Source organism: Lycium barbarum, chromosome 11 (genome assembly GCF_019175385.1).
Source record: "Lycium barbarum isolate Lr01 chromosome 11, ASM1917538v2, whole genome shotgun sequence".
Lineage (NCBI taxonomy): Eukaryota > Viridiplantae > Streptophyta > Magnoliopsida > Solanales > Solanaceae > Lycium > Lycium barbarum.
Genome location: NC_083347.1, coordinates 69,108,883 through 69,134,788, shown reverse-complemented (window position 1 = coordinate 69,134,788; position 25,906 = coordinate 69,108,883).

Here is a 25,906-nt window from a genome sequence, read left to right as displayed (position 1 = left end):
CATGACCTATACACAAAAGAAGATGAGCCGACAAGGCTACATCACGTGCCATCTACACATAACTGTCTACAGACATCTAATGGAATAAAAGCTGTAGAAAGGTTGGGGCAGGGCCCCGTCATTACCCATATGCATATCTATATCTCAAAAGTAGCATACCAAAATGAACTGCTGCTCCGGATCAAGTGGAGCGCACTGACCACCGCTGGATGAATATCCTATGGAGCTGAATCGCCTATCTGTCTACCTGTACCTCCTGGCATGAACGCAGCCCCCGAACAATAGGGGACTCAGTAAGCACTATGTACTGAGTATGTAAAACATAAGAAGAACATATACATAATAATCATGAAAGGAATCTGAAATACATAAACAAACTGATTGTCTGAATGCATCTTTATGACTGAAGATACCTTTGCGGTGTATGATATGCGTGCATTCTGTAAAAATATTATAACTGATAGTGTTGTGGAACGTACAGCCCCATCCATATATCATATAATAATGCCGAGGATCGTACGGCCCGATCCATATATAATCTAACCCCACGTCCGGGACGATAATCATCTCATGCCGCCCACTAGTGGTGATGTCATCATCTATATACCGCCTACCGGAGTGGTGTTGCCTGGCCATATAGGCACGGTGTTACTATCATTATCCATATGCCGCTCACTGTAGTGGTGCGACTGATGTGGCGTGAATTTACACCATAATCGATGCTTTTTAACTATAAGTTTTACTTGTTTTTAAGCAAGTCTGTATTATTTTACGTGGTTTTTGTCATGTTTCAGGTTATACGAGGTCCCTAGAGCCTAAGTGTGGAAAACAAGCAAAAAAGTTGCAAAACTGGGGATAACTGGAAGTTCTGGAAATTTTCGCGAAATATTGGTCTTCGCGATCGCGCGGCAAGATCACGCGCTCGCGGTGACGCGCGTCCGTGACACTGCGCGAACGCGCAGTTAGTTCACGCGGTCGCGGTCACGCGCGTCCGTGACCCTGCGCGATCGCGGTTCCTCTTCGCGCGTTCGCGATTCATAAACGAAGCAATTACACGCGATCGCGCAGTGACGTGGCGCGATCGCATTGAAGGATTTTTCAGCGTTTTCGACCAGAACTCGGATTTTGACGATGCCTTCCATCCCAGTTCATATAAATAGAAAACTAGGGCAAAATATCATATTATCTTTGGCACAACACACAAGTTCTTGGAGGCTAGGGTTCATCACCAACACCTTGGAAGAGAAGATTTGGAGACACCAATGAGAAATTCTTTACCCATTTCTTCTACTCTTGCTATGTATTGAATATTTATGTGTGTAGTATTTCATTTCAATACTTGAATTTCGTTTATGGAAATATTCTTGATTAAAGTTTGGATTGAATCTCTTGTTTTGCTTATGTGTTGAATGAATTTATTCCTAATGAAGTGAGTTATTGTTTCTTTAATTAATCTCATTTTGAATGATTCTTAAGGGAGTAGCTAACCCTAAGACTTGCCCATTTATTTCGGTTTAAACTTGGAAGAGGCAAACTCGGGATTGGGAAAGATTAATTAACAAGAATTTGGGGCGTTAACCCTCATCTAATGGAAATCGACCTAGGAATAGGCGACACCACTTGTAGCCATATTCGGGTGTTCTTAATGCTCCTAATTGCTTTAGGGATATTCAATTAGGTAGTCTAGTTAGTCTTCGAAAGAAGCTAATTTAGAGTCATTATCCGAGGCTAAGTAATATAAACTCACCATTATTTGTAAATCATGAAGTACATTGGATCGTTACTTGAGCGTAGTTTCCCTTGTATCCATGCTTGTGGCCATTGATCATTTTACTTGCTTTCTAGGTTAGTTTACATTTTTGCATTAGTTATAATTCTCTCAAACAAAACCAAAACATTATCTATCGTTTGGCTTTAGCGTAGTTGGTGAAAATTCCTACTTTTCCTAATCGCCTACATATTGTTCTCTGTGGGATTCGACCCCGACTCATAGTTGGGTAAATTATATTTGCATACGACCGTGCCCATTCCAATTAATAGGGTGGATTTGGACGTTATCAAAAATGGCGCCGTTGCCGGGGAACAATTGGTGTATTTTGGCTAATCTAGGAAATAAGCTAACTTGCTTTGAACCGAACCCGTAAATATTTGTATAAGTGTTTTCTGTGTTTTATTATATATATAAAAAATAAAAATAAAAAAAATGGCATCTTGGAATGAAAATGGGTTTGATGGTTGTAATCCATATTTTGATGACCCATGTCCATATTGTGGAGGACCCCACTTTTGGCAAGATTGTGAATATGCTCCCGGGAGAGAGATGTGTGCACCGTCTCAATCCTATGATGAGAGTATTTGTAATATATGTGGTGGTCAAGGTGGACATTGGGGTGATTGTCCCAATTATTTCACTTCCCCTCCCCCTAGTTGTTCTAACGAAAATGCTAGTTGTGCTTTTGAGTTTGATAGGAACAATGATATCGCAAACGAAGGGCAAAGTACCGAATATGAAGGTATCATGGAATTGCTCCAAGCATAATTTGACCGGGAAAGGGAGGAGGAGCGAGAACTCGTCGGGCAATCCATTTTGGAAATGAACAAATCACTTGAGGATGAAAAATTTTCAATTTCCATGGATGTGCCTATTCTTCAAAATGAAGTAGTTGAAGAAGAGATTTCAAATTTACAAGATGAGCCCGGAAATTCTTGTGACCACAACGAGAGTTGTGAAATTGAAGAAATGGTTCAACTTGAAGAAAATGAGCTAAGTCATGAAGAAGAAATTTCCAAGTCTCGAAAAGAGGAAATTGAGGAAATGTTGAATGGCATTATGGCGAGAAATGAAAAATATGGGAAGATTGTGGCCAATTGGTGGGAAGTAGTTCAACATGGAGATGATGAAACTGTCCAAAACATGGATTTCTCGATGTTAGGATTTTTACAAGCTTTGGACGATTCTCACCATGAAGAAAAACTTGACAAAGAGGAAATTTTGAGCCAAGATTGGCTAATGAATCAAGCTCAACAACTTGAAGCCTATGAAAATCACCGTGAAGGCTTTTCACGGATGATGGAAGAATATCTAAAAATGCATGTTGAGCAAAGTCAAGAAATGGAGTCACTTGAAATTGCTATCCAAAAATTGGAGGCCGAATTGAATGCAAAGATTGAGGAATGTAACACTCAATATCAAAAGGCCATGGATAGTAGTTTTAAGTTGGTTTCCAATGAAGAAGTGGCCACTATTGATTTTCAAGGGCTAATCATAAATTACCAACCAACAAATCCTAGAATAGTGAATGATGCCGAGATTGAAGAAATGATACTAGAGTTGCATAAAAAAGTTCATGACATCGTTTTTGAAGACTCTAGTTCATTAATGGGTAAGAATGTCAAAATTCATGCAAACTTGGAATTTGAGCGCGTTGGACCACATTCGAGCCATTTTTCAACATTGTGCTTGGTTGATGATATGAAAGTTGAACTAACCGAGCCAATAGAGAATTTTGGATATGAAGAAGAAAGCGTTTTTATTTTAAAGTTTGCTATGCCAAGAAGACAAAATGGCATTCCTCACTCAAAGGCCAAAAAGTGCAAAATGAGACATCCGAGAGTTGGCCTATTTGTTTTTCTGCCACCGCCCCATGAGCGTCATCATAATCTTGATTCAAAGTTGGGGCGCAAATTCATAAGCTCCAAATGGCGAGAAAAGCGGTAAAGTTGGTATCCGTCGTGCCGCGACGTTAACTTAAGCGCTTGGTGGGAGGCAACCCATCGTTTTTAAATTTTTTAATCATTTTTGAAATTTGATTTTTTAGAATTGTTTAGTTTATGATTTGTGACTAATCTGCAAAATTTCACAATTTTTGGAGTTGTTTTGAATAGGTGGAGTTTTCAGAACAGCCACAAATCAGTAGTTGCTGGTTTCTGTAATTTGTTAGACTGGTTTCTGTACTTATTTTCTGAATCTGGAAAAATTTGGGCGAATTTTACTCTTCGCGATCGCGCAAAGAACCCACGCGATCGCGGTAAAAAAAAAAAAAAAAAAAAAAGAGAAATTACTCTACGCGATCGCGCCACATCACCACGCGATCGCGCAGAGGCGCGTTTTCAGTTTTCAAAACAGAGTAAAGAAAGGCAAAACGGTAGAAACCCATCATTTCCTTCACTTTTTCTCAAAAATTCTCTCAATTTTCTCTCAAATTCAACTTCAATTTTTAAGAAGAATTCTTCAACTTGCAACCACAAGGTATGTGATTCTTTCATTGTCTTGATCCTAGGGTTGTTTTTATCATCTTTCCATGTTAGAAATTGTGAAAGAAAAATTTTCTTCCACTTGTTTAAGCATGAAAATGTGATGAAATTTCTGAATTTCTTGTCATGTGAAGTGTTGTTTGTTGTGAGTAATGTGAGTTGAGAGATGGGTGTTGATATGAAGAAAAAAATGGAGCAAAATACAAGCTTAAAATCGTTGAATTGAAGGCACAAAATTGATGCCCATAACCTGTTTGTGAAAATGCTTCGCTGAATCTGAAACGATTCAGCGCGATCGCGGCCTGTACTGGCGCGATCGCGCTGAGTAAATGACCAAAACTGACGCGAACGCGTAATGTTGAACCGCGATCGCGGTTAATGAGACAATAAAAATGTCGCGATCGCGCCAGTTCCTCACGCGATCGCGCTGGAGGAATACCGCAAAATGCCGCGATCGCGCTGCCTTGTCACGCGATCGCGTTGAAGGAAAAGTCCCAGTTCACAGACAGAATGTTCGCACAGAGCTGTTCCAAACTTGGGTGCCCAAATGTCCTTAACCCAACTCCTCATTATACATCATTATAGGTGTTCATATGCATTGTGTTTGCTTTGTAGGTACTTAAACTCAAAAAATGGCTTCATCATCCAGTGCTGCCCAAGTACCATTGATTGAATATTATGACACCACCACCTTCCAGTCAGCAAAATGTTCAAAGCTATATGATAGACTGCTGGGAAAGAGCTTCATTGAAGAGAGGGGATTTGTAACAGAAAGTTTGGAAGAAAAGATGCCCGAGTTCTATGGAAGGTTGGTGACAAGCGGCTGGATACGCTTTGCAGATGAACCAATCAGGGCAAATCATACCCTGGTGCGGGAATTCTACGCAAATGCTGCAGAGGCAGACATTACACATAGGGCAATTGTCAAAGTCAGAGGTGTGGATGTCCTGTGCAATGCCTCAAGAATCAATGCGTATTATAATCTGTAGGATGGTGACAACAGCGAGATGGCACAGATGTACGAAAACCTGCGGCAACAATGGTTTGTGACCCACCTTCACGGTGGGGAACAACCAAAGTGGCTAAACACAATGCAGAAAAGGATTGACTCTGCAGAGTTCACCGCTGAAGCCAAAACTTGGCTTGATATTGTCACATCCAGGGTGCTGCCTTCAAAACATGATTCAGAGGTGCCGCTTGAGAGGGCTAAAGTAATTTGTGCTGTGATGGAAGGATTTCCTGTTGACGTGGGGAGACTCATTATGCAGGAAATCCGGGAGGTGGTGCTTGAACGGACCAAGAGCTTATTCTTCCCATCATTGATCACTTACTTGTGCTCCACTGATGGAGTGCCCACGAGACCAGGCGACAGAGAAAAAGGGCCTGCTGGACCGATTTATCCGTTGAAAAAGAGAGGGCCTGGTAATGTACAGAAGAAGAGGAAGATTGATATAGCAACATCATCATTTGAGCAGTTCACATCTACTGCATCAGATTCTATTGGTGGGGCATCAGCCCCTCCCATGGCTATACCAATCTTGCCACCACTGCAAGAGGCCGCCAGGCCTTTCCAATATATCTCCACCCAGGTCCATGGGGTGGACAATCGGATCCAGCAGCTAGTAGCTAGTCTCCCTGCGGGCCCACATGGCGAAGGCACATCTATAGCTCCCTCTGTTCCTATTGGTCCGACATTAGCAGGTGTGGTGGAGGACATGAAGCATATCAAAGAAAAGCAAGGAAAAATAGAGAGGAGGCAGAAAAAGGCAAGGGAGCATGCCAAGAAGCAAAGCAAATTCCTGAACAAAATGATGAGCATTCTGAGGAGTGTATGCGGAGCACAGCACGACGAGGAGGAAAATGAGGACGATTTTGTCTTGCCAGAGCCCAGCAGCTCCAGTTCAGAGAGTGAGCAGAGATGACCATAGCACGCAGTGCTAGGAGGTATGAAAAAAAAAAAAAGTTTTTTCTGTGTTGATGTACTGCAGTGAGGACACTGCAAGTTTTTTGGTTAGGGGTAGGAACCTCCTCGGCTTTTCTTTGCCAGAGTTCTTTTCCTGAGGAGAGTTTTATTTTGTTGAAACTGGCATGTTTAGGATGTTGCTTAGGTTGAATAGAATAATTTTGTTTTATTTGGTACTACTTGATAACTAATGGCATGTATTGTGTTTGTTGAAATTTTTGGACCCCTCGAAAAATTGAAAAATGCATACTTAGAACAGTTATTGTCTGACATGATTGATTCTTTATATGACATTGTGATTATTGGGGTGTTGTGTGTGATGAATTACTACTTAGGAGGTCACAAGTGTAAAAATTATTGTCCTTATGCCGATGTGTGTGTGAAGTGTTAGTTTGATTCTGTTTATGCATGTATAATCTAGAACTTGCCCGGTTGGTCTTGTTTGAAATACGAAAGTTAGTTTGGTTGTGAAATGATCTTAGGCTTTCTTTGGGTAAATAAGTCACTGTGCCTAAATAAGCCTCTCCAAAAGCTGAAAATACCCCTAGTTTCCCCTTCTGAGCCTTTTTGACCTTTTTCTTGGCTAGCCAATTATGAAACCTTACCCTCTGTGAAATTAATTCATCTTCACACCCGTTCCCTCCTTGATGCTATTAATTAGATGAGTCAAAATGTCTAAGTTGGAGGTGAATTAAATGTGGAGTACATGTTCAAAACATAAGTTGGGGGTGGTGGAGTTTGCTAGTGAAGATTCGATGTGGTAGCTGCATATATATATATATATATATATATATATATATATATAAAATAAAAAAATAAAAAAATAAAAAAAATCAGAAAACTGTAACGCAAAAAGAATTCTAGGTTGGTTAGAAGTAAAACCACATCGAGGTTGAAAACTGAAAGAAAATAAAGGGGTGGAAAGAAAAGAGGCGAACTAAGGTGAAAAGATGTTGTAGTGTTCAAGGAGGGTGAGTCACTAATATCCAAAAAGTATCCGACCCGTCCCTAAACCTACATTACAAGCCGAAACAAGTCCTAATGAGATCACAACCGAACAATCCTAGGATGAGAACATAGAAAATAAGGGCAAGCCTATGGTATTTGCATGTGTAAATATGAATTTTCTTTGTGAGTGTGAGTGTTTTTCTCTTCTCTTTCGTCTTCGTCCCATTCTTGTCGTATATATGTGTGTTGGGACATTCTTTGGTCTATGTGAGGGCATAAGGATGAAAATTGAACAAAATAAAGTGACCGCCTAAAGTAGTGTTTGTGTGCACCATAATATGTTCGATAATATGATGCCATTCATTGAAGCTTCATGGTTAGTCGTAGTGTTCTTGAGTTGTGTATGTTGCTTTAAAACAGAAATTAGGGTGGTCCTTGGAAGAAAAACATGCATGCCGGTAGTTCAGAGTCAAAACCAATATAGACATTGTTATTCTATGATATCTAGGTATTAGATTGAGTCGTGGTTTGTATGGCTTGCTTGAGGACAAGCAAATACTTTAAGTTGGGGGTGTTGATGTGGCGTGAATTTACACCATAATCGATGCTTTTTAACTATAAGTTTTACTTGTTTTTAAGCAAGTCTGTATTATTTTACGTGGTTTTTGTCATGTTTCAGGTTATACGAGGTCCCTAGAGCCTAAGTGTGGAAAACAAGCAAAAAAGTTGCAAAACTGGGGATAACTGGAAGTTCTGGAAATTTTCGCGAAATATTGGTCTTCGCGATCGCGCGGCAAGATCACGCGCTCGCGGTGACGCGCGTCCGTGACACTGCGCGAACGCGCAGTTAGTTCACGCGGTCGCGGTCACGCGCGTCCGTGACCCTGCGCGATCGCGGTTCCTCTTCGCGCGTTCGCGATTCGTAAACGAAGCAATTACACGCGATCGCGCAGTGACGTGGCGCGATCGCATTGAAGGATTTTTCAGCGTTTTCGACCAGAACTCGGATTTTGACGATGCCTTCCATCCCAGTTCATATAAATAGAAAACTAGGGCAAAATATCAGATTATCTTTGGCACAACACACAAGTTCTTGGAGGCTAGGGTTCATCACCAACACCTTGGAAGAGAAGATTTGGAGACACCAATGAGAAATTCTTTACCCATTTCTTCTACTGTTGCTATGTATTGAATATTTATGTGTGTAGTATTTCATTTCAATACTTGAATTTCGTTTATGGAAATATTCTTGATTAAAGTTTGGATTGAATCTCTTGTTTTGCTTATGTGTTGAATGATTTTATTCCTAATGAAGTGAGTTATTGTTTCTTTAATTAATCTCATTTTGAATGATTCTTAAGGGAGTAGCTAACCCTAAGACTTGCCCATTTATTTCGGTTTAAACTTGGAAGAGGCAAACTCGGGATTGGGAAAGATTAATTAACAAGAATTTGGGGCGTTAACCCTCATCTAATGGAAATCGACCTAGGAATAGGCGACACCACTTGTAGCCATATTCGGGTGTTCTTAATGCTCCTAATTGCTTTAGGGATATTCAATTAGGTAGTCTAGTTAGTCTTCGGAAGAAGCTAATTTAGAGTCATTATCCGAGGCTAAGTAATATAAACTCACCATTATTTGTAAATCATGAAGTACATTGGATCGTTACTTGAGCGTAGTTTCCCTTGTATCCATGCTTGTGGCCATTGATCATTTTACTTGCTTTCTAGGTTAGTTTACATTTTTGCATTAGTTATAATTCTCTCAAACAAAACCAAAACATTATCTATCGTTTGGCTTTAGCGTAGTTGGTGAAAATTCCTACTTTTCCTAATCGCCTACATATTGTTCTCTGTGGGATTCGACCACGACTCATAGTTGGGTAAATTATATTTGCATACGACCGTGCCCATTCCAATTAATAGGGTGGATTTGGACGTTATCAGCGACCAGGCCATGTAGGCACGGTGTAAGAAAATAGCTGTACATATATGTATATGTATATATATATAAGTATAATGCAAGAAAGACTCATGAAAGCTATACTCAGGATTACTCTAGATAACCAAGATCTATAGAAGACATGAACATGAACATAAGGAATCAAGGATATGATGAATCCTGCACCATCTAAGAGTAGTGTCATTGGAACTCACTCGCTTACTTTGTTCATTCAGATAATAAGGATCATGGCAAAAAAATAAAAAGGAGAGCCTTAACATACCTTGAAGCGTGTCTACTCATCCAAAGTCTACTTCTTGAACTTGTAAGTCTACAACCAAGATAACATAGGCCACAATTAGACCCTTTATAAGACGTACCATCGAATTCAAGTGAAAAGGGGACATAACGAGGTTCAGACAACATCCCCTTCATAACTCACTAATTCCTCAATCTTCCAATTTAACTAAAATATCGACAACAACACTAACAACAACCATACCAATACCCACAGATCATAATACAATCATTTCTACTCCAAATCACCCCTCAAAATAGCCCTCGAGTCCAACTCTACTGTTATTCAATTTACAACTTTTATAGCTATAATTCCCTTTGCTTAAAACCACTAAAACTCTTGATAATTAACTCAAACATAAAGGTAAGAACCATATACATACCTTGAGAGGTTTAGGATTCCAAGAATAAAAATTCTACTTCAATTCCAAAGCTTAACAACTTCAACAAAACCCCAGAAACAATCTTCTTCTTTACTAGCTCGGGTTTACGGGGCTCGGATCTTACTAAATCTTCACTATGGTGATGGAAAATATTGAGAGGAATATTCTAGGGCTTTCTCTAATTTTGGAAGTGGGAAATAATGAAAATAAAACATGAGGGTCAACTATATATAGATGGAACTAGAAAGTTCCAGAGGTGCGATTTGACGTGCAGGTCGATGGCCAGTAGAACATGTGACTGTACATAACTGTCTACAAGCTCAACTAGATTATATGACATAATGTGGTCGGTACAGGGCCCCACCATACCCGTAAAGATGTATACATATCCATACTAACTCACAAGGCAACTCCGGAAAAAGTAGAGCATGAGAACACTGTCTGCTGAGCTAGTATCATACTGACTGGGCCGTCAACCCGTCCCTCATGACATGTGTGCATGAAATGCAGCATCCCCAGGCAAAAGGACATCAGTACGAATAATATATCGAGTATGTAATGCATGAAAATAGCATAATAGAGACATGAAAGTAACATGAGACAAGAGAGAATCAACCTGTATGTCTGAATGCCTCTAAGGGCGATAATATGCATAAGTATCATACCTATGTATATATAATGCCTGGTCATACATATATATGTGTATATAAAGTCATCAAGCCCGTGTGGGTGTCCCATCATATCTTATTGGCCTCGGTGGACATAATAATTATCGTGTACAAGCTGATCAGGTGGTGGTGCATATATAACGCCATAACCTTTCCCATATCCCATATACATATCATATATTATATGCATATATATATATATATATATATATATATATATATATATATATATATATAAGGAATGAGTATGATAAGAGGACAATCTGGAACTATCGGAGTGCGTAAGGTCGTTGCACCTCTGATTAGCATTATGGAACTACCATCATCAACATAACTTACTTTGAAGGATCAACAAGACATAATATAAGATCACTATCATTATATAGAAGTCAAGAATATATGCTTCTAACATATCTAAGAGTGGAGCCGTTATGGATTTCGTTCGTTTATGTTTCGTTTCAATCTGGTCATGCCAAAAGAAGGAAGAGTACATCCTTAACATACCTTATTCCGATGAGGCATCAATACCTCCTAAGTAATCCTCCAAACAATTTCAACCAAATCTACAATATAATGAGATCCATAATCAATTCTAAGTAAAGGCTAGGTCCGTAACTTAAGCTAGTGGTTTGTTTACGTGAATTCGGACGGCATCTCTCCTATAACATGGGTTTCCTCAAAAATCATATACCAACAATAACAAGCAGAACAACTCAGCAAGAATACATGTCATCAACAAGATGTCCTCCACAACAACAAGTCATAACTACTTCACGACGTGCTACAAGCTTGGATTGGAACCCGTATACTCCCTATCATACCTTGCATACTTGTTACTTTGACTTAAAAATATTCTTAACTTAATAACATAAGTATAATAATTCCAAGTACATATACATGTGGTTTCCAACCTCATATTTGATATGCACAACATGAAAACAGCACACCTAACTCAACGACTTATAAGCAACTTCAAGTGTTTCATGGCCAACTTTTCTCTAGCTTATAACATCATCCTTATGACCAACAAATACATAACAATAACAACCATAGCATAATAAAACCATTTTCCATGATTTCTAGCCAAGAGGATTATATACATCACTTCAAAACAGCCCAAACAAAGAGATGACTGCACCCTTATGTCATATCAAGTTCTATCTTATGTTTGCACCCAAATAACACAACCCATATTGAATTAACCTTAAGCATAGCAAATAACATATTTTACTTACCTAAATAAATAGGTATGAATTGAAATCCACAGTTGGTTCAGCTCACAACTTCCCTTAATCACACCACAGCACCATAGAACAATTCTTTGTAGTCTTTAACACTTTAATGTAGGTTTTGAGTTGTTTGGCTATGGATTCACCCTTAAGCCTTTAAGTACTATCCTATAGCGTTTTGGAGAGTATTTGGACGATGTTTGAGGTGGAAATAATGAAAAACAAACCCTGGAACTAATTTAAAACATCAAAAGGTTGTCCACAGCCGCCATTCTGCGGCCAGTTTAAAGGTCGCAGAATATTTGATGCCCCATCTAATTGGTCCGTCAAATGAACCACTCAATATAACCTTACTGTGACCATTATATGGTCGAGGGTCAACCATTTGATGGGCCGCAAAATATTTGATGGCCCGTCAAATGGCACCGTCAAAATGCCCTTTTCTGACGAACTTGTTTTCTTCGATTCTTTTAACTCTGAAACCTTAAGTCACTTTATAAACTCTTGTTAAACATATTACTCAACCTTAAAGGGTATTCATTGCCTCGCCGGGTTCACATTAGGGCCGCAGAATATTTGATGGTCCGTCAAATGGCACCGTCAAAATGCCCTTTTCCAACAAACTTGTTTTCTTCTATTCGTTTAACTCTGAAACTTTAAGGCACTTTATAAACTTAAACATCTTCCTCAACCTCTCCGGGCTCACATTAGTCTACATACAATGCCAACGATACAAAATTTCCAAGGTGTAACATCCTTTCCCCCGTAGGAACATTCATTGCTAAATGTAGGACCTCATATGCATCATTACATAGCATATCATACGTAGAATCTAGTAGGAAGATAAACATCAGTACTCAGGTGCCTTAGGTGATCATTTTGGCCCTTATATTTCTCTTAATTGTCATTTAACATGGGTCCTCAGATCAGTACCATCTTGAGCATATGAAGAGGGAATTCATTGCAGTTTTGAAATCGTGTGGAACCTTTTAGTCCGAAAATAGACATAAATTCTTCATTCCAAGTTGTTTCACGTACCCTCCATGTAATCCTTTTTCAATTCTTATAATACCACATAACTTTGGCGGAGGTAGCATCTTTAGTTCTCAATTCATGGATTTATCTATCTAGTATAACTTTCGAGACTTTCTCGAATGACAGGTTTTCTGTCATTTACACATCATCAATCAGTACTTATAACTAGTGTGTTCCCCAACATGAAAATATGGAAGACTTTGTAAATAACTCTGGAGGTGACTCCCATTCATACATATTTTTTAGGAACACCGAGCTGCTCACCTAAAACTTTAAACCCTTATCATACGCCTTTTGACGAATAAACTATCCTGAATAACTTTCATTTTTCTCTGACGTCTAGTGTATCACATCGGGTCTGAAAAAGTATGATTTTTCTAACCAACTCTACTCATTGGGAGAATCCACGATCACGTATGAAGTCTTTCTAAAGCTATCATGGTAGCTATTGTTATATGCAAATTTAGTAAGCGGGGCACGGTTTTCCCAACTTCCTCTAAAGTCCAATACGCAAGTCCATAGCATATCTTTGAACGTTTGAAAAGTGCGCTCTTCTTGCCCATCTATCTGAGGATGAACGACAGTGCTGAGGTTAACCTGCATTCCCAGATTTCTATCTTTATACACTAGTTGTGAACTGGGTACCCTAGTCAAGTACAATAGAACCAAAATACCATACAATCGAACAATCTCTCTGATGCAAAGCTCTACATAGTTTTCTGCTATTACAAATTCCATATTGATCATTTCCCCTTTCTATATCAGTATCTACATATGCTACCATAGTGCACCAAGCAATTGGTGCTCAATGTTCTCCTATAGACGAATCACTGATTCTGCAATACCTTCTTCACATCGATCCATCAATATCGCTCTCTGAGGTCACGATACATCTCTATTACCTCTGAATAGGTGGAGTATGGGAATAGTGAACTTCAGTCATGATCTTACCTTGCTATTGGAAACACACGATACTATTTTCCTTAATACCTTCCCTGATTGTCCCTGAAACGGGATCCTCAAGCTGGTGCTTTCTTCACCTCAAGCTGGTGCTTTCTTCACCTCAGCTAGTACATCATATTTGGGGTACTATACCCTTGGTTTTTTCGACGTATACCATATATCAACTAATACCATTTTCGACTACACAATACTTCAACAATTGAAACTCTATACTTATCATAGTAAGTCCTTCATATGCTTATATCATCTCTACGATACATAGTTCCATGCCATCCTGCAACTTTGCTTAGAATCCTTAATGACTTTTAAAACTTTTACAAGTAGACGTATTCATTTTGGTACTAGCTCTGTCTTTATTCACTTAACATAATCAAGTCGTCTTATACGACCTTACTTCTTCTCGTCCCTTCTTACTATCGTTACTATCCGCTAGTTCCTTATTTAGGCTTATCTTACTCCATTTCACTCGCAACTCGGCTCCAGTTCCCTTACGTTTTGAATCATTTGTGCCTGAAATTCCAATATCATCTCTGGGCTTCTGCTTCCACATCATCATGCGTCTATCATATTTCATCATAGGTTGTTCTGGATATAGGGGATTTACCATCAAATACCTACTTACTTCTATATTGGCCCATTATTTCTTCTTTTTTCTATTTCTAGGCCTGCATCTTTTCCTCAAAGTTTATGTTCCTGGTTCCTGACTCGAATAGTCTCACCATTAAGTCTTTTCTTGTGCTCTTTTTTGTTGCTTCCTTCCCAACCATCCTTTGATATGGTGGCTTCATACTGGTACGACTAATTCAAGGTGGCTACATTACTTACATTTTTATCTTTGTTCATCTTTTAACTCCAAGTATCATCATGCCAAATCCTTCTTCATTTCTTCATTACTGGACCTCTCATTACTCCCTCATCTTGTTATTTTGAGTAACTTATTCTCTGGATTACTGTTTCCCAACTTCTTACCTGATCGTGCATGTGATTGTCTGACTACGTCTATTATCAATTTGTCCCTGTACCCTATCATTCCGCTTGTACGATATCTTTGAAGTAGTTTCTAATCCCTTCCTGTTACCATCTTTTCAAGCATACTTCTAACCTAATACTTATCGCCTCGTCCCCCCCCCCCCCCCCCCCCCTCCTCCTAGAAGGTAATGGTCCAATGTTTTACAGTTAATATACCATTTATCTTACCATTTCCTATAAGTACATATTCCCAGCATTTTCGGGATTAATCTTGAAAGTAGATGTTCATCTTTTAGTCTATCTGCTCAAGTGCATATACATATAAAGGGTCACATACTCTTATTGACGTACTAGCTCAACCTTTCATCAAAGAGGTCTGTATGATTTCCCTTACTCTTTTTCTTGTAATTATCTTTCTCTTACTCCAATCACGATAATGTTAGCAAGCACAAGATTTCTTCTGGTAGGTCCATCCTAATCGTTAACATCTCTTCGTTGCATAGTCATTCAACTTTCTAGTAGGCTTCCTTTAGATTACTAAGTCATTGCTAAAGAAAAACGTACCTTGTATCACTTTGAAACCTTAAACTTGTTCATTTTCCATCATTCCTGGATTTTGTTTCCACTACCCTTGTTCCTCGCACCTTGCTTTTATTCTAGGTGATCTTCTCGAGACATTTCTTGTTTTTTTTTACATTAGCTATTTAGCCCTCATTACTAACTCAATAATCCCGTTGTCAGAAAACGTTTTGGAGGATAACCTTCTGTACTTTAATCTTACCTTTCGTCTTATACGTTCATTTTAAACAATTCATGTCATTTTTACTCTTATACTCATATCCCTGTAAAACATCTTTACCGATATAATCTATACTCTTCTTCTATTTCGTTGGCTCGTAATTCGTTTGCATAATTGCTCGAATGTTATATTAAATTATACTCCTATCTTTCCCATGATTTTTCTTTAAAAGGTAATGCAACTCTATCTTCCTCACACGTCACTCCGCGACAGCTCATAATTCGCATATCCTTATACACGTCATAAACATCTTTATCAATATCGAACCATGGGTAAGAAAACTTCCACCAAAGTACATCTCAATAAATAATACCAATCGTTCTTCTACCTGTTCTGACAAGTTCAATGCCATTCGTTGTTCAACCAATAAAACTATCTTAGTACCAATCTTGCAATTCTGTATCGAACCACCATAGACATTAAATATTGAAATCTTATAATAAACACTCTTTTCTCATTCCTTCCTATGTTTTACCCTCTTGTTCGCAAACCATTTACATAATAAGACTTAACGTTGTATTGAAACACATACATAGCCTTCCCATATCTTTGCTTTTGAAGCAATTACAACAACTATCTAGCCATATCATCACCTTGTTACCATAACATTTCTTTACTGTTTAATCGACATAATCAAAATCTTAACCTGTCGTTTGACCACAGATTCCACTTAAGGTCCTTCTTTTATCATTACCATTTTCCCTTTCTAGATGTAACCATAACGGCTTTATGACTCATCGTTGTTGCCTAACATAAAACATTTCAGAATCACACTCGTCTAATTCAAACATTTTATCAAAGCGGTAGATATACCTTCCATCCTCAGACGCTCTGGTCCTGAAATTTTGAAGGGTGCGGACCCTACCATGGCCCTACTATAGAGCCTTGATTTGGCATGAATCATTCTAACATGGGCTGGGGGAATTCTTCTTCCTCTTGTCCCTCAATTGGCTATTCATCGCCACTCGGAACCTCTACAAACGTACCAACTATACTAACCCTATTAGTTTGGCTACCATCTTCATTCGAACCTTGTTCCATAGATGCTGTCAAGTCTTGGTTAGTTGTGTTCTCCGGCTGCAAACTTCTCGATTGTTACACCTTGGAAATTTTATGTCGTTGCGTAGTGAATGAACCAATGCAAGCTTAAGGGTAATAGGAATTTCTTAATACTATAAGATGGATAATTAGTGATCTTAGAATGCAACGTTAAGATTTTGAAGTCATGAATTGACAAAAATAAGGAATGATAAGGACAAGTGGAGTATAAGTGGGGTTTAGGAAAGGGTTCGTAAAATTATTGCATTAAGAAATGTATGGTAAGGCCTTGAGGACTAGTTATAGGGTTGTTTAGACCATTAATGAAGTATTAAACAAGTGTTAAGAAGGTCGTATAAGTATTGGAGGTCAAACGATATGACGAGGACAACTTCAGAAAAACTGTGAGTTACACGACTACCTTATACGGACCGTATAAGGGTCTGTATAACCCAACAACAACAATGGTTTCCATGGTGGTGAACCACAGACACTTATACGGACCGTATAATGTTATACGGACCATATAAGTGGTCCGTATAAGTCCTGACGGGCTGAGTATTTCTAAGTATTTAAATGTGTTCCCACCTCATTATATTCATTCTCCTTACTTCTTCACTTCTCTCCAAGCTTCTAGAATATTCCATGCATTTCATTTTCAAGAATACAAGGGGAAATCAAAGATCCATACCATAAATTCAAGTGAATAAAGTGCAAGGAAGCTCTTTGGGGTTGCTAGAGTCAAGAAATCCCTTGGAAGTTAAAGCTAGGGTTTTCTTCAAGTGAAGTATTGCCAACCAAAACCCGTTCCTACGCATTCAAAGGTGAGTTTTATGATTATTCCATGTTGTTTAAGGTATTGAAAAGTTGAAGCACTTGGATTATGGAAGAAGATGGAAAAAGGGGTTACAAAATATGAAATTTGTGGTAATTATGAATCGTAGATTGATATGAATCATGAATATTGATATGATTGTCATTGTAATTACGTTATGAATGATGTTAAGAGTATGAGAGAAACATTAGATGAGAATGAATGTAATGTTGTATTATGATCATGATTATGGATGACCTTGAGAGGAAATTGTGGGGATTAGTTAATGATGAATTTGACAAAAGTCATTGATGATGATATTATGAATGTTATTATTGACATCTGGGAGTTGATATATGATATGGAGAAAGTAGTAGAAACAAAGGAGATGCGGCTCAATTTTCTATAACTTTAGTTCAAACACGCTTCTAATATCGATTATCTAATATGAGTATAAACTCTCTTGAACGTAGAAACGTGAATATTGGAGAGGAACGTTCAAGCGATAGAGTAGTTAAATGAAAAGGTATGTAAGGCTAGTCCCTTCTTTGTAAGGCATGATTCTTACGACATGATATTCCCTATCTTTTCATAACTTTCCTACATTCCGAAAATTATGAGTCAATCTTAGTAAAGAGCTTCATATGAGACAAGATAAGAGATATGTTACAAACATGATAAGGATGATGATGAGTCTAAGTCTAAAGAGTATAAGGCCCATGATATTATGTTTCTATAAAGCTAATGATTCTCATTATGATTCATTGATGTTGTTCATTATATACACTCACCTTATATGCTAATTCCTTCAAGGTGAGGCAGAATGCTTATGAATGCTCCATAACGGAATCGGGGTTCACGACCTTATGTCACCCTGATAAAGTATAGTTGTCTTAAGTTCCCAGTCATGCATTATGATAATAGTATGATGAGAATATGATAAGTCTATGAGATGTACATGATGATATTGCACCGCACCTACATGGCCGGGCAGACACCGCTAAGGTGAGCAGCGTATACACCATGCCTAGATGGCATGGGCAGACACCACTAGTGGGCGACATGAGATGGTACCCCGGACGCGGGAGGCCTGTACGCGGGCTAATGATTATTACACCGTACCTATATGGGCGGGCAGCTTAAACATATATGCATTCATGATATGATGATGATTATGAAGTAAGTTAGCATGCATTATTTCAGTTTTAAGTGACAGTCAGTTACAGATCGCCCTTCACTCGATGTCTCCGTATTTCATTGATATATCATTATTGTTCATGCCTTACATACTCAGTACAATATTCGTACTGACGTCCGTTTTCTTTGGACGCTGTGTTCATGCCCACAGGTAGACAAGGAGACGGTGCAGATCCATAGGAGCCACCAGCAAATTTACAGGAGCACTCCATTATTCCGGAGGTGCTATTTGGTTTATTCTTTTGTGTACATATACGTTTATTGGGCACGACGGGGTCCTGTCCCATCCTTATGTCTAGGAATCTAGTAGAGGCTCGTAGATACGCATGTGTGGGTAGTATGGTCTCACTATGTTACTATTGTACTTATATTATTATTTTGATAGCCGAATGGCTTATGTATATAAAAGTAATTATGTTTCCAAATTAAAAATGATTTTCCTATGATTTGAGTATGAATTTAATGAATGAACTCTTAATGAGTTTGATGAGTAATAGAATGAGTGGTGCTCGGTGGTTAGCCCCGGGTACCCGTCATGGCCCCTAGTCGGGTCGTGACAAAACTGGTATCAGAGCAGTTCGGTCCTACAAAGTGTCTATGAGCCGTGTCTAGTAGAGTCTTGTTTATGGTGTGTTGCGCGCCACACTAATAAACAGGAGGCTGCAGGGCATTTAGGAAAAAAATGACCATCTTTCATCTTAAGAGATCGTGCGATAGTGTCACACCCTAACAGTGGTAGGGCATGACGGGCACCCGATTCTCATCAGAGTCGAGCGAACCCTTAGACATTCGCTCTATCAAAGATTGTCATTTCAAAAAAATTGAAAAAAATATAAAACTTTTCCAGATAGAAATCATCATCTTTATAACGATTATGAAAACCTTCAATCAAATAACTACTTTAACCAATTAAAATCATCTAAAATACATACTCTTTTAAAATCCACAAATGACCCAACTGACATCACTTTGTCGACATCTCGACAAACATACCACAGGACACTGTCAGCAGAAGTCTCTAAGAAGTAAACTGAACATTATGAGTCAGGACAGGGCCCTAACATAGCCATAATCATACATATCGATACATGACTCAGCATAGCTCCAGAATGAGGTGGAACTTGCCAATCCCAGCTGACGTCCAAGCATCCTAGCTATACACTTAACCTGCCAAACAATCTGGGGCTGCGGGCATGAACACAGTGTCCCCTGGCAAAAGGACGTCAGTACGGACAATGTACTGAGTATGTAAGGTGGTAACAAGTCATAATCATAATTTGACTTAGGAGAGAAGAAATCACAATCTAACTCAATACCTGGAGCCTTTGCTAGAAGAAACATAAATGTGCACACGAAGTCTCAAAACAATCTTTAAGTAAATAATGCAATCCAAAACATATACCACTTCCGACATGTTAACAGAATAGTCCCTTCGGACAACCGCTTCCGGCTAGTATCACAATAGTCCCTTCGGACGGCCGCTTCCGGCATAATAATGATGGCCCCTTCGGGCAGCCGCTTCCAGCTTAATATCACCATCGTATCAACACAAACTCAATTCATAAATAACAATTTCAATTCAAAGGATAAGTCACTAATTAATTCATCACAATCCAGTAATTAGCCTTAGACTTTCATAAGAAGTTATCAAATTTGTATCTCACTAGACTAAGGAGGACATACTTTCAGGTTTGAGGGTAGAATTGTTATCAAATTTTTACTACTTATATTCTACTCAATTTCATCTTATTGCCCTACCCAAAGAATAAGTGATCATATCAGTACAAAGGGATGATACTATGGAATGTAGACATAAATCGTAAATGAAATGAAGTAGTAAAATCTCGCACCCCCTTCGGACTGGTTTTGAAAATCAAACTTTATGTTTCCTTTAGTATAAAAATCATTTCCTCGAAGTCATTAGTAAAACCATATACATAACTCAACTTGGCACCTTATGGGTGTTCCCTTTGGAAAAAATTAGGAGTACAATATCAATAAGCCATCACAAGAAACATTTAGACCTTACTCGTCTAAGAATGGAATCATATGGAGTACATATAGAATGAATAACAGCAAGAATCATGCCAAAGGAAGAAAGGTTTGCCTTACATACCTTGTCGCTTACGTGATTAGCTTAACTTATGCCTCCAAACACTGGCCAATCCACAATCAAGGTAAAAGAAACCCCGTAGATAACTTGAAAAAGGTTCATATACTTCTCTAAGCTCGTAATTAACTTCCGTAAATTCGGGCAACATTTTCCCTGTAATCTTCGCTTCCCTCTAATTCCAATTCAATTTAACAACACAATCAACAACCAACAACAACAAAAACCATCTCATAGAAGTCTCTTTAAACTCAAAGCATCAACTCCCAAAGATATACACCAAAACAACCCGGTATACGCTTTGTATACGATATCTTCGTACACTTTATTCTCCCAAATTCAAGAACAGCAACTTATCAACAAAATATCAACAATCATTTTGTATCAATATCCAGCTAATTCTATCCATTTAATCATACCAAAACATCCCCCAAGTCATTTGATATCCAAAAATTATAACCGAACTTTCAACGTCATTTTCTCTATTCTAACCCGTCAAATCTATCAATGATCGTGGTAAGAACATCTTCAACATACCAAATATGAGCAGCCACCATGAAACCAACATCCCCCAAGTTCAAATTTTAGCTTAAAACGACGGCAACAACTTGTACTACACTTTATCCTTCACGGGCCTCGGGATTCGGGGCCTCGAACTTGATCGATTCTCCACTTTCTCTCTCTAACTCTCCTCTCTTTCTATCTAAAATATTTTGGACCTTTTGTATGAAAATGAGTCAGATAAGGCTGAAAATTTCCCATAAATAGCAAGGGAAGTGGGCCTGACCCGACTTGGAATCGGGTTGGGCCGAGCCCACTACCCAGCTTGACCTTTCTGCCTTAAAACGTCCATAAATTTTTATCCCTATGTCACATGCAGGCCCACGACCTATGGTTGGAAAGGTATTTCAATTATATACAACTTTAATTTTAGGAGTTTTCCCAAATTCCCAAATAATGATGGGGTTATGGCCTCCCGAAGTCAGATCACCCGAAAACGTAACTTAAAAACATCTTTTTGGAGGGCTTTCACTTTGATTTGGCTCAAGGGTCCTTCTTGAGTTGTGTTCAACTTCACATATATTATCCATATAACGTTTCATATGTCCTTTATAAAATCTCGACATGTGGACCCCACCTCAGCTTACGATTACGAGGGCTATATATCTTTTAACGTATCATTCCAATCGTATTGTACGAATTCCAAATATCATACTCTTGCTATCCTCATGCTAATACAGTAGAATTTCATCCTTTATACTTGTAATATTTGCTCCTCCTTGAGCTCACATTAAGCCGTCTGCAGCCTTAGTAACATGAAATTTTCTGGGGCGTAACTGATAGAGTTGTGTTATAAGATTTTCTCCTCCTTAATAATGTGCTATGATTTCAGAAATGCCGCCAAAAGGAAAAGCTACAGCCGCCCAGAAGGCCAAGACTACAATCAAAGGGCGGGTAGAAAGGGAGCCACCAATGAATGTAGAAGAGGGCGAGTCACATAATGAGGCTCTATCTAATACTTCTTCCACCCCGCCCAATGTAGAAGAACAAGAAGGAGCTTCAGTTCTAGCTCATATGCCTCCATTTCCTCCACCGGCTGCTTCGGGTCAACAAGTGACCAATGCTATTCATTTATTGACGCAGTTAGTTGCCGCCCAGGCACAGCGGCAGAATGCGAGTCCAAGTGATTGGGCAACTAGTACCAGGGCCCACGATTTTATGAGTTTGAATCCTCCGGAGTTTTTCGGGTCAAAGCTGGATGAAGACCCGCAAAGTTTTATTGATGAAATGTTAAGGACGTTGAGGATTATACATGCCTCCGAAACTGAATCTGTGGAGTTGGCATCTTATAGACTCCGAGATATGGCGGCATTATGGTACAATAATTGGCTATCATCAAGAAAAGAGAATGCGCTTCCTCCCGTTTGGCAAGAGTTTGTAGATGTCTTCATCCGCCACTATTTGCCACCCGAGGTCCGCCGAGCTAGAGCGGATAGGTTCTTAAATCTAAAATAAGGGAATATGAGTGCCCAGGAGTATAGCCTTCAGTTTAATTCCTTGGCTAGATATGCCCCGACTATGGTGGTCGATATGGGAGATAGAGTGCATAGATTTGTGAGTGGCTTAGGGCCACATTTATTTAAGGATTGTTTAACGGCCTCGTTGCAAGATGGGATGGATATTTCTCGCATTCAAGCCCACGCTCAGAATATAGAAGGACAACAACATCCACAAAGGGGTGATCGTGATATTGATAGAGGGCAAAGCAAGAGGACCAGATCTATGGGTGCAGGTAGTGATTATAGAGGGGGATCAAAGAGACATATCCCAGACATTCAGGCCAGTCGGCGACTAGTGCGCCGCCACGATTTGCAGGTAGGAGATTTGATCGCTCTTTTCGTTCAAGACAGGGTCAGAGTTCGAGGACCTCAGATTCTCAGTTTAGGGGAGCATCTACTTCAGGTGCCACTCAACCCCCTATGTATGCTTTAACCAGACGACAGGATCTTGAGTCCTCACCGAATGTAGTTACAGGTACATTATCCATATTTTCCTATGATGTGTATGCATTGATAGATCCGGGTTCTACCCTATCTTATATTACTCCGTATGTTGCTGGTCGTATTGGGGTGAAACCTGAGCCAATAAAACCTTTTGAGGTATCTACTCCGATTGGTGATCCTGTGATAGCTAGACAAGTGTATAAAAATGGTATAATTGTGATACGCGACCGCCAAACTAAAGCTGATTTAGTTGAGCTGGAAATGTTAGATTTTGATGTGATTATGGGTATGGATTGGTTGGCTTCACGTTATGCCAATGTTGACTGCCGAATGAAAGTGGTTCGATTTCAATTTTCGGGAGTGTCCGTGCTTGAATGAAAGGGTAACACAACATCTCCCAGGGGTAGGTTTATTTCCTACCTCAAGGCAAGAAAGATGATAGCTAATGGATATATTTATCACTTAGTCCGAGTACATGACACTGAAGAAAAGTCGCCAACTTTCCAATCTGTTCCGGTAGTGAATAAATTCTTGGATGTATTTCCAGATGAACTTCCAGGTGTTTCACCGGAAAGAGAGATTGATTTTGCGATTGATGTGTTGCCGGACACCAAGCCTATTTCTATTCCTCCTTACCGAATGGCTTCGGCAGAATTGAAAGAATTAAAGGCACAGTTAAAAGATTTGCTTGAGAAGGGGTTTATTAGACCCAGTTCATCACCGTAGGGAGCACCAGTCCTATTCGTGAGAAAGAAAGATGGTTCCCTACGGATGTACATCGATTATAGGCAGTTGAATAAGGTGACGATAAAGAACAAATATCCTCTTCCAAGGATTGATGATTTTTTTGGTCAACTACAGGGTGCCAAGTGGTTTTCCAAGATCGACTTGAGGTCAGGTTATCACCAAGTGAGAGTTAAAGAAGAAGATATTCCCACAACAGCTTTCAGAATGAGATATGGCCATTATGAATTCCACGTGATGTCGTTTGGGTTAACCAATGCTCCGACAGTGTTCATGAATTTGATGAATAATGTATCCAGGCCTCTCTTGGACTTATTTGTAATAGTATTCATTGACGATATTCTGGTATACTCTCGCACAGAATCAGAACATGCAGATCATTTACGTATTGTTCTTGGAATTCTCTGAACTCAAGAATTGTATTCAAAGTTTTCAAAGTGCGAGTTTTGGATGAATTCTGTAACATTTCTGGGTCATGTTATTTCAGATGATGGCATTCGAGTTAGTACTCAGAAAATCAAAGCTGTGAAGACTTGGCCAAGGCCTACGACCTCTATAGAGGTCTGTAGTTTTCTGGGATTAGCAGGGTACTATAGAAGGTTCGTAGAAGGATTTTCGTCTATTTCAGCCCCATTGACGAAGCTAACCCAAAAGTCAGCTAAGTTTCAGTGGAATGATGCTTGTGAACGTGGCTTCCAAGAGTTGAAGGATAGATTAACCTCAGCCCTAGTCTTGACACTCTCAGAAGGGACAGTGGTTACGTTGTATATTGTGATGCTTCCGGTGTTGGGTTAGGATGTGTGTTAATGCAGCACGGTAAAGTCATTGCTTATGCTTCGAGACAACTGCGGAAACATGAAAAGAACTACCCAACTCATGATCTTGAATTGGCAGCAGTTATTCACGCGTTAAAGATGTGGAGACATTACTTGTATGGTGTGCATGTTGATATCTATACAGATCACAAGAGTCTTTAGTACATTTTCAAACAGAAGGAGTTGAATCTGCGATAGAGGCGGTGGTTAGAATTATTGAAAGATTATGACATGAGTATTTTATACCACCCCGGAAAGGCAAATGTAGTAGCTGATGCGCTTACCGCCGATCAATGGGTAGCCTATGTGAAGTTCCTCCGGAAAAGAAAGAATTGATTCATGAGCTCCACCAACTAGATAATCTTGGAGCATGTGTAATTGATTTGGGTAGTGCACGGATTGGTATTAATGATCCCACAGTTTCGTCCCTGAATATGGAAGTAAAAGAACGTCAATATGAAGATTCTCAATTAAGCCATTATAGAAATACATTTCATGGAAAAGAGAAGTCTCCATTTGAAACTTCTGTGGATGGAATTCTTAGATACTGAGGCAGGCAATGTGTTTCAAATATTGCAGAGTTGCGCCGTCGAATTCTAGAAGAAGCTCATTATTCTCGGTATTCTATTCACCCAGGTGCAACAAAGATGTATCATGATCTCAAGTTGATATATTGGTGGGATGGCATGAAGAGAGACATAGCAGAATTTGTAGCTCAGTGTTCAAATTGCCAGCAAGTGAAAATCGAACATCAAAAGCCAGGAGGGCCATTACAAGCAATGGAAATCCCTACTTGGAAATGGGAAGTGATCAACATGGATTTTATTATGGGGTTACCTCATTCTAGAGGCAAGTATGATTTTGTATGGGTGATTGTGGATAGATTGACGAAAGCATTTTATTTTCTTCCAGTCAGAACCACATACTCGGCAGAAGATTATGCAAGGTTGTATCTCAAAGAAATTGTGCGACTCCATGGTATTCCGATATCCATTATCATATATAGAGGAGCGTAATTTACAGCCAAGTTCTGGAAATCCCACCAAGAAGGTCTAGGTACTCATGTGAAGCTTAGCACGACATTTCATCCACAGACTGATGGGCAAGCCGAACGTACTATTCAGACCCTGGAAGATATGCTACGGGCATGTGTATTAGATTTTGGTGGTAGTTGGGATGACCATTTATCTCTAATCGAGTTTGCATACAACAATAACTACCATTCCAGTATCCAA